The sequence below is a fragment of the Cherax quadricarinatus genome, chromosome 2 (genome assembly GCF_038502225.1).
Source record: "Cherax quadricarinatus isolate ZL_2023a chromosome 2, ASM3850222v1, whole genome shotgun sequence".
Lineage (NCBI taxonomy): Eukaryota > Metazoa > Arthropoda > Malacostraca > Decapoda > Parastacidae > Cherax > Cherax quadricarinatus.
In genome coordinates this window covers 15,081,061-15,091,060 of record NC_091293.1, presented here as the reverse complement: position 1 = coordinate 15,091,060, position 10,000 = coordinate 15,081,061, and positions in this window count along the sequence as shown.

Sequence of the window (10,000 nt, the reverse complement as noted above, 5' to 3'; positions counted from 1 at the left end):
GGGAAGGGGAGGGGGGGTCTAGAGTACTTGTACAGCCTGCAGATGGGAAGGGGAGGGGGGGGGGTCTAGAGTACTTGTACAGCCTGCAGATGGGAAGGGGAGGGGGGTCTAGAGTACTTGTACAGCCTGCAGATGGGAAGGGGAGGGGGGGGTCTAGAGTACTTGTACAGCCTGCAGATGGGAAGGGGAGGGGGGGGTCTAGAGTACTTGTACAGCCTGCAGATGGGAAGGGGAGGGGGGTCTAGAGTACTTGTACAGCCTGCAGATGGGAAGGGGAGGGGGGTCTAGAGTACTTGTACAGCCTGCAGATGGGAAGGGGAGGGGGGGTCTAGAGTACTTGTACAGCCTGCAGATGGGAAGGGGAGGGGGGGTCTAGAGTACTTGTAAAGCCTGCAGATGGGAAGGGGAGGGGGGTCTAGAGTACTTGTACAGCCTGCAGATGGGAAGGGGAGGGGGGTCTAGAGTACTTGTACAGCCTGCAGATGGGCAGGGGAGGGGGGGGTCTAGAGTACTTGTACAGCCTGCAGATGGGAAGGGGAGGGGGGTCTAGAGTACTTGTACAGCCTGCAGATGGGAAGGGGAGGGGGGGTCTAGAGTACTTGTACAGCCTGCAGATGGGAAGGGGAGGGGGGTCTAGAGTACTGGTACAGCCTGCAGATGGGAAGGGGAGGGGGGTCTAGAGTACTTGTACAGCCTGCAGATGGGAAGGGGAGGGGGGGTCTAGAGTACTTGTACAGCCTGCAGATGGGAAGGGGAGGGGGGGTCTAGAGTACTTGTACAGCCTGCAGAGGGGACGGGGAGGGGGGGTCTAGAGTACTTGTACAGCCTACAGATGGGAAGGGGAGGGGGGGGGTCTAGAGTACTTGTACAGCCTGCAGATGGGAAGGGGAGGGGGGGTCTAGAGTACTTGTACAGCCTACAGATGGGAAGGGGAGGGGGGGTCTAGAGTACTTGTACAGCCTGCAGATGGGAAGGGGAGGGGGGGGTCTAGAGTACTTGTACAGCCTACAGATACGAAGGGGAGGGGGGGTCTAGAGTACTTGTACAGCCTACAGATGGGAAGGGGAGGGGGGGTCTAGAGTACTTGTACAGCCTGCAGATGGGAAGGGGAGGGGGGGGGTCTAGAGTACTTGTACAGCCTACAGATGGGAAGGGGAGGGGGGGGGTCACGGAGCCTCTCTGCTTATATTTATGTTTATTTACTCACTAGTAACAGTGTGCTAGTGAGCTAATGTGAGTACTGGGTAAAGATGACCTGGAGCGTGGTCATGTTGGTTGTAGCAGCAGAGTACACTGTACCTTGTATATGTTACCTCAATATATATATATATATATATATATATATATATATATATATATATATATATATATATATATATATATATATATATATATATATATATATATATATATATAGATATATAGATATAGATATATACATGTTGGTGCAGGTACTGCGCTCCATAAACCGACACACCTGCCGTTCCTCTCCTGCCACTCTGACTAACAACAAATAATAACCCATCAAGTTTCGGTACAATTCCCGGAAAATAACATTACATATGGAGCTTTTTTAATACAATATTCTCTACAATATACTGTGTAATACTCTTCCTCCTCCTCCTCCTCCTCCTCCTCCTCCTCCTATTCCTCCTAGCCCTCCTCCTCTTCCTCCTAATCTTCCTCTTCCTCCATTATCTCTCCACTTCTCTCTATTCACTAATATTTTGAATTACATTATTTTCCTTTTTTCATCTTCACACTCTCTTCTAACTCCTTTGTTTGTTGTCTTTGTGTTCACAAAATTATTTTCTTATTTCAGTTTATCCTTTGTTTGCTATAGTTTGTTCTCTGTTTATTACAGTTTGTCCTCTGTTTATTACAGTTCGTCCTCTCTTTGTTACAGTTTGTCCTCTGTTACAGTTTGTCCTCTGTTACAGTTTGTTCTCTGTTACAGTTTGTCCTGTTACAATTTGTCCTCTGTTACAGTTTGTTCTTTGTTTGCTGTAGTTTGTCCTCTGTTAGTTACAGCTTGTCCTCTGTTACAGTTTCTCCTCCCTTTGTTAGTTTGTCCTCTCTTTGTTACAGTTCGTCCTCTGTTACAGTTTGTTCTCTGTTTGTTACAGTTTGTCCTCTGTTACAGTTTGTTCTCTATTACAGTTTGTCTCCTGTTTGTTGCAGTTTCTCCTCTCTTTGTTACAGATCGTTCTCTGTTTGTTACAGTCTGTCCTCTGTTACAGTTTGTTCTCTGTTTGTTACAGTTTGCCCTTTGTTACAGTCTGTTCTCTGTTTGACTCTATGGCCGCGGGTTCAATCCCGGCCGGGGGTATGGTTTGTTCTCTGTTTGTTACAGTTTGCCCTTTGTTACAGTCTGTTCTCTGTTTGACTCTATGGCCGCGGGTTCAATCCCGGCCGGGGGTATGGTTTGTTCTCTGTTTGTTACAGTCTGTCCTCTGTTATAGTTTGTCCTCTCTTTGTTACAATTCGTCCTCTGTTTCAGTATTTCCTCTGTTTGTGACAGTTTGTCCTCTGTTTGTGACAGTTTGTCCTCTGTTTGTTACAGTCTGTCCTCTGTTTGTTACAGTCTGTCCTCTGTTACAGTTTTTTCTCTATTACAGTTTGCTCTTCGTTATAATCTGTCCTCTGTTTGTTACAGTTTATTCTCGGTTTGTTACAGTTTGTCCTCTGTTTGTTGCAGTTTCTCCTCTCTTTGTTACAGTTTGTTCTCTTTTGTTACAGAGTGTCCTTCATTACAGTCTGCCCGCTGTTTGTTACAGTCTGTCCTCTATTTGTTACAGTTTGTTCTGATTGTTACAGTTTGCCCTTCATTACAGTCTGCCCTCTGTTTGTTACAGTTTGCACTCTGTTACAGTCTTTCCTCTCTTTGTTACAGTTTGCCCTTTGTTAGAGTTCGTCCTCTGTTACAGTTTGTCCTCTGTTTGTTGCAGTTTGTCCTCTGCGACAGTTTGTCCTCTGTTACAGTCTGTCCTCTGTGGCAGCTTGTCCTCTGTTTGTTACAGTCTGTCCTCTGTTACAGTTTGTTCTCTGTTACAGTTTGCCCTCTGCTTGTTACAATCTGTCCTCTGTTTATTACAGTTTGTCCTCTGTTTGTTACAGTCTGTCCTCTGTTTGTTACAGTTTGCCCTCTGTTTGTTACAGTCTGTTCTCTGTTTGTAACAGTTTGTCCTCTGTTTGTTACAGTCTGCCCTCTGTTTTTACAATTTGTCCATTGTTACTGTTTGTCCTCTAGAGTGCTTAAAATCCGTTATGTCCGTTAACAGGAGGTTGTAAGCTAGAAAACACCAATTCAATCTAGTTGTTTACACGCGAGTTTACTCTGGCTATGGTTACGTTAACTTATAGGATTAAATTTTATTAATAAAAGTAAGTGTATACTAGTAGTATACTGTAACATTGTTTTAGGTTACAGTATACTGGCATATATCACTTCCTCTAAACCTTCTCTTTGTTACAGTTTGTTCTCGAAGTCCACCTACTCCTCCTCCTCCTCTTCTTCTTCTTCTTCTTCTTCTTCTTCTTCTTCTTCTTCTTCTTCTTCTTCTTCTTCTTCTTCTTCTTCTTCTTCTTCTTCTTCTTTTCCTTCCTTTTCTCCATTTTCTTATCGTTCTTCTTTTTCTTTTCTCTCTTTTCTTCTTTTTTCTCATTTTCTTCTTTTATTTCTTTTTATTTTTTGTCTCATCACGATATTTGTAATAGTCACACCTCTGTAATTCACATTTTGTCTCGAACACTGTAATTTATGGCCCCTGAGTCTCGTCATGTTGATGTATTATTTTCCTACTGAAATATCAGAGTGCTCGCCCGCGGCTATCTCTTTTGCTGGCTCTAATGTATATATTCTCTCCCTTTCTCTCTCTCTCTCTTTCTCTCTCTCTTTCTTTCACTCTCTCTTTTGCACATAGTTTTACAAGATTTGCGTAAGGATTCCTAGCTTTATTTACAAGCTAAAAGCCGTTACCTACATCAGCTCTTATTTAGACTTTTCGTTATTGCATTTCATCGCTGTAGTTTGCTCCGAGAGTATTAGCATATTTGCAGAGTAGTGCAGCTTGAAGCTCATTGGTATAGAGAGCAAGAGCTTTGTTTCGACGTTTGTCATCGAAAACCCAAGAGCATGCAGGCAACTGGTGGTCCGGTGGGCCAGAGACGTCTAGTTCACAGTCGATGATCCTAGCTGGTCTGGTCCACCATCAGTGCTGGGGCTCTCTGACCTCGAGGAGAGGGTTTGTTGACTGGGGCAGTTCCTCGTAAGTGGAACGATCTAGGTACTATTGTAGACCCTCTCGAGCTATCAACTGGTTTCACATCATGTTGAGTACCTAGCCACGAGAGAGTATGCAGCGCTTGTACTTGAGAGAGTACGCATATTTCATTGCTCTACTCTCAAACCTATGCTTACGTATGTTTTGTCTTGTGTCTGACTTTGAACATAGCGTGTGTACATGAACTTGCAAGTAAATTTTGAGTTGATTCTCCTCCTGGTTTATTTCCAGCTGCTCAGCTGTGATTATTACATGACTCAGTACTACAAGGCACGGTGAAAAGTACTTGGGATTATCAAAAATATCCACATTTCTGAGGAGAGAGAGAGAGAGCGAGAGAGAGAGAGAGAGAGAGAGAGAGAGAGAGAGAGAGAGAGAGAGAGAGAGAGAGAGAGAGAGAGAGAGAGAGAGAGAGAGAGAGAGAGTGAGAGAGAGAGAGTGTGTGTGTGTGACCAGATCCGCGTCTATGAGACCTCTTGCTCCGTGGCCAGGCATTATGTTGGCAGTGTTCACTCTTTCTTTCCCACTGTTTTGCTTTGTTGAGTTTTTATCCTACCTCAGCTCATTTCAAAGCCCCAGCCTTATCTAAGGTATACTACCAGCCTCCTAGGATGCGACCCTCAGCAGATGACTAACACCCGGGTGCCTACTTACTGCTTGGTGAACAGGGGCAGGAGGTGTAAGGTAAGCTGCCCAGCTTTTCCACCTATGCCTGAGATTGAACCATGGACACTCAGTATGTGAGCTGAGTGCGTCACCAACCGAGCGACGGGTCAGAGTAGATCGATCAAGCGTCCAAGGATTGACCTTTCTTATGTATCTGCTTTATATATTTAGGTAATACATCTTTGTCAAATAACGTGAAGACATATTATCTATAATCGAAGTATTATTGAGAAATTATGTTAGTGGAATAAGTCAACTGAGTATCGACTATATTTTCTCATGAAATACATTGAGAATTTATATAATAATAGTGACAATATATCAAGGGTGTCTATTAAAAGATTGTTAAGGGAGTATATATAGGGAATATATCGACAAAATTTATTATAGGAATTCTCTGAAATAGTATATTGCCCTTTCGGCAAGCATAATGGTGGTTATACTGCAGCAGGAGAGAGTATGCTTGAGTATATACGAGGAAGCATGTCATCAGAATCTGGTCTTCTATTGTAGGTCTGAGAGACACTAAATGGTATTACCGAATATTATTCCAATCTTAATAGAAACACGACAGTGCTGCAGTGATGCTAGCACTGCCACCACGACCACCACGACCACCACCACCATGACCACCACCACCACGACCACCACCACCACGACCACCACCACCACGACCACCACCACCACGCCCACGACCACCACCACCACCATGACCACCACCACCACCACCACTCCAGCGCCAGTACAAGTAGATATAGATGACGAGGTCCCTTATAGCCCATGTTACTAGTAAGTTCAGTACCAGTACAGGTAGTCGAAGATAACACAGTCGCTAATTGATGAAGGTTCTCAGTGGTGGCCTCACAGGAAAAGGACGTTCCTGGTAATTTCGTTGAGTATTTGAGCCAGTAATGTGGGTAGATTACAGCTGTGGTTGAGATGTGTGTGTGTGTGGGAGGGTGAGAGCCAAGGGAAGTGTGTTTGATGTCTATACTGCGTGTGTTGGTGGTTATGTGCTTGTGTTTGTATGTGTGTAATTACCGATTTGCAATTCCGTTTATGAGTTTGCGGGGAGTGAGGGAGAGAGCTCTCGGTCCTGGTCCCGCCTCATGACTTTCGAGTTGGGAGAAATAGCTTCGTCATATCATCTTTCGCCCCCTGCATGTTGCCCGCTTCCACTGTGGCGCTCTTTAGTTCTTCTACCATGTTCCCATTCTCATCTTCAAGTGTTTTTTCACATTTCTGAGGCTCATTTGGTTTGTAGTTTCCAACTAAGCCTTGTGTCTTGAATTCACCCTTAGTAAAGAGCCCATCCTTATTCACCCTATGCATTTTGTATGTACTGATTATATCTTCTCTTGTTCTTTCTCTAGGTGTCTTACTTACTTTCCGTAGCTCTTTCCTAGTATCACAAGAGAAATGTGGATGAAGTCCTTTGGATTTGCTCACATTTATTTGTGTTTAGCTAGGTGAGGGCTCTATACTGGTGCTGTATACTCAAGAATATTTCTCACTTATGAGGTAAAGACCATTGTGAATGTGTCTAGGTCTAGTTTACTGAGCGTCGTTGTTGAGTTTGTGACCTTAGTTTCTGTGCTGCTGATGCAATTATTTTTTATTTCAACATCACGTGACTAATAGAGACAATGGTTATTTCATTCTTTTTTTAGCTGTTTTCCAGTTAATTTTCGTCTTTAAATATTATACTGTCGTGGGTGTGACCATGTGTTAGCTGCCTTCTATCATGCGTAAGACCCGGTACTCCTGCATCTGCCTTCCATCCCCTTTCATCTGTAGTTTTATTATTTTGGAAGATTTTGAATACAAAAATGTGTAAGTGTACATTCTTTCTGACGTCCATACATTATTGCTCTGATTACCTTGTGGTTTAATCCTAACAGTTACTTGATAACAGAGATTTTCTTGATAGGATTTCAAACAATAAAAGAGGGTGAAGTGACCCTGTATGTTCGTAGTGAACTCCATGCCATGCAAATAAATAAGATTGATATACTGTTGTACCACTCCGTAAATGTAATAATTCGAGGCCTTGAGAAAAGGAAAAAATATATTCCGCGTAGAATATCGCTCCTCTAAATGACGAAATTAAGACAGTCTGTAGAAATAAAGAAATTGATATTAGTCGGTGATGTTAATACTCTTATCTTAAATTGGTGTACTCTACAAGGAGATCAGAAGACAGTCAGGCTCATCAACATGAGTGAGGACAACTTCTTTAACCTCATTATGTCAACTCATCTACTCGGGGCAACAATATTCTGGATCTTGTTCTGACCAATAACTGTGAACCTAATCGATCTTGCTAGGTAGAAGAGATACTAGGCTACAGTAATCACATCATCCGACTCACAGTAAACATAAATTTCCAGGATAACACTACCAAGGTTCCAGCTACAGAACCTTGATAAGAAGCTCCGACATATCAGTAACGTGAGGTGGATCAAACTACTAAACATAGATACCGTAGATGAAATGTGGAGCAAAATTAAAACAAAACAAAAACAGAAAAGAATAACATATCAAGACATTTAAATCGTGCAAAAAAAGAAATCCAGGCTAGATGACGAGACTACTAATTAGGATCATAGGCAAAAATGCATTGTATTTACGAAATTTAACTGACTGTAATCTAGAAGACCGTCTTAGCTACATGGAGATGAGAAAAATTCAGAACTGCTAAGCAAGAATTTGAAGGACGAACTGCACAAAATGTTAAAGGTAATGTCAAAGAATTCTTCATAAATGTCAAGGGAAAGAAAATGTCAAAAGCAACGAAAATACCTTTGACAGGTGAACAACGGAGATACGGCGTCTATACTCAACATGACACCAGTTATCACAGGCCGCATAATTTATTTTCAGGGCCCAACACTGACTCACTAAGTTTTGAGAAAACTCTAAGTCCTGTAATACTCTGGGAAACTGAATATTAACAAATCAAGTGGACCAGATGAACTATATGCCAGAGTTTTAGATGATTTTACATACTACATCATTTACGCACTGACGGTAATATTTAACAAATCACTGGGAGGTCAGGTACCAATAGGCTAGAAACCAGCAAATGTTACCTCAGTATTGAACAGGAGGAAAAGACTTGGCAATATAAACACAAATGCAGTATAATGTGATCCTTTATTGACTACGTTTCGCCCACACAGTGGGCTTTTTCAAGTCACAAACAGAACTACCTGGGGTGGAAGGAACGCGAGTATTTATAGTCCGGCTGAGGTCAGGTGAAGAATGCTGCATCTGATGATGTACCGAGTTGGGTTGTAGAGTCTAAAAACTTGGGTAGCTTGGAAAGGAGACTGGACAAGTTTGTGAGCAGACCTTCTACAGTGTTCTTATGTGGGATAGCGATGAAGAAGTTTCTTGGCAAGTGGTTCAGCTATGTTATAGAAGCCACTATTCTGGTTGAAGTTGTCGGATATGGAAATAAGTGATGATTCCAGGATTCTTCGGTATTGAGTGTTGTCTTCTGTGGCGATAAGTCTTGAGTTTCTGTAGTTTATCAAGTGGTTGTGTGAATTACGGTGTTGTACGCAGGCATTCCTTGTGTCGTCAGACCTGCTTGCGTATTGGTGTTCTGAAATACGTGTTTGGAGGTCCCTTGATGTTTCGCCCACGTATAACTTGTTGCAGTCATTACAAGGGATTATGTATACCCCTGCAGAGGATGGAGGCTTGTCCTGCCTACTACTGGTGATGTCCTTGATGGTCGTGGTTGTGGAGGTAGATACTTGTAATGACTGCAACAAGTTATACGTGGGCGAAACATCAAGGGACCTCCAAACACGTATTTCAGAACACCAATACGCAAGCAGGTCTGACGACACAAGGAATGCCTGCGTACAACACCGTAATTCACACAACCACTTGATAAACTACAGAAACTCAAGACTTATCGCCACAGAAGACAACACTCAATACCGAAGAATCCTGGAATCATCACTTATTTCCATATCCGACAACTTCAACCAGAATAGTGGCTTCTATAACATAGCTGAACCACTTGCCAAGAAACTTCTTCATCGCTATCCCACATAAGAACACTGTAGAAGGTCTGCTCACAAACTTGTCCAGTCTCCTTTCCAAGCTACCCAAGTTTTTAGACTCTACAACCCAACTCGGTACATCATCAGATGCAGCATTCTTCACCTGACCTCAGCCGGACTATAAATACTCGCGTTCCTTCCACCCCAGGTAGTTCTGTTTGTGACTTGAAAAAGCCCACTGTGTGGGCGAAACGTAGTCAATAAAGGATCACATTATACTGCATTTGTGTTTATATTGCCATTGTGTCGGTATTTTATACCATTTATTTCCACCAGGAAAAGACTTATGGCCTGAACTGTCGTTCCATCAACATTACGTCAGTTTTAGGTAATCTATTGAAAACTGTTATTAAAGATAATATTGCTATTTTTTGGAAAATGACAAGCTAATAACTGGAAACCAGCAACAAAAGCACATGTTTTACTCGAATTTTTCAATTATATATCCGAAAACTGGAACGAAAAAGTATGAGCAGAAGTAATATATAGAAATTTCAAGAAGGCCTTCAACTAAGTACCCCATTGAATATTGCTGACCATAATAAAAAAAAACATGGTACAGAAGGCAAACTTTATACTTGGATAAGTGAGACTCACAGTCAGGATACAGAGAACAGTACCGAAGGGAGAGGTCACTGAGTGGCTTCCCGTAAAGAGTGGAGTTCCCCAAGCATCGGCTGTTGGTCCAGTCCTCTTCACAGTGCACATAAACAAACTCGAGGTATGGCTAACATCTGAGAGAGGAAAATTTCATGATGACATAAAATTAGCAGATTGTTTGAGCATTCATAGTGATCTGGGTACGTTGACGCTGTGGAAGATGAATTTTAACGTAGATAAGTGCAAAGTAATGTGTTTTGGGAATAACAGTAAATATTAAATATGTGCCAACAACTTAATCGGCACGAGAGAGAAAAAAAATGATCTTTGTAATTGTAAGCAACAACCTCAAAAGTGCCGAGCAAGGTTTAT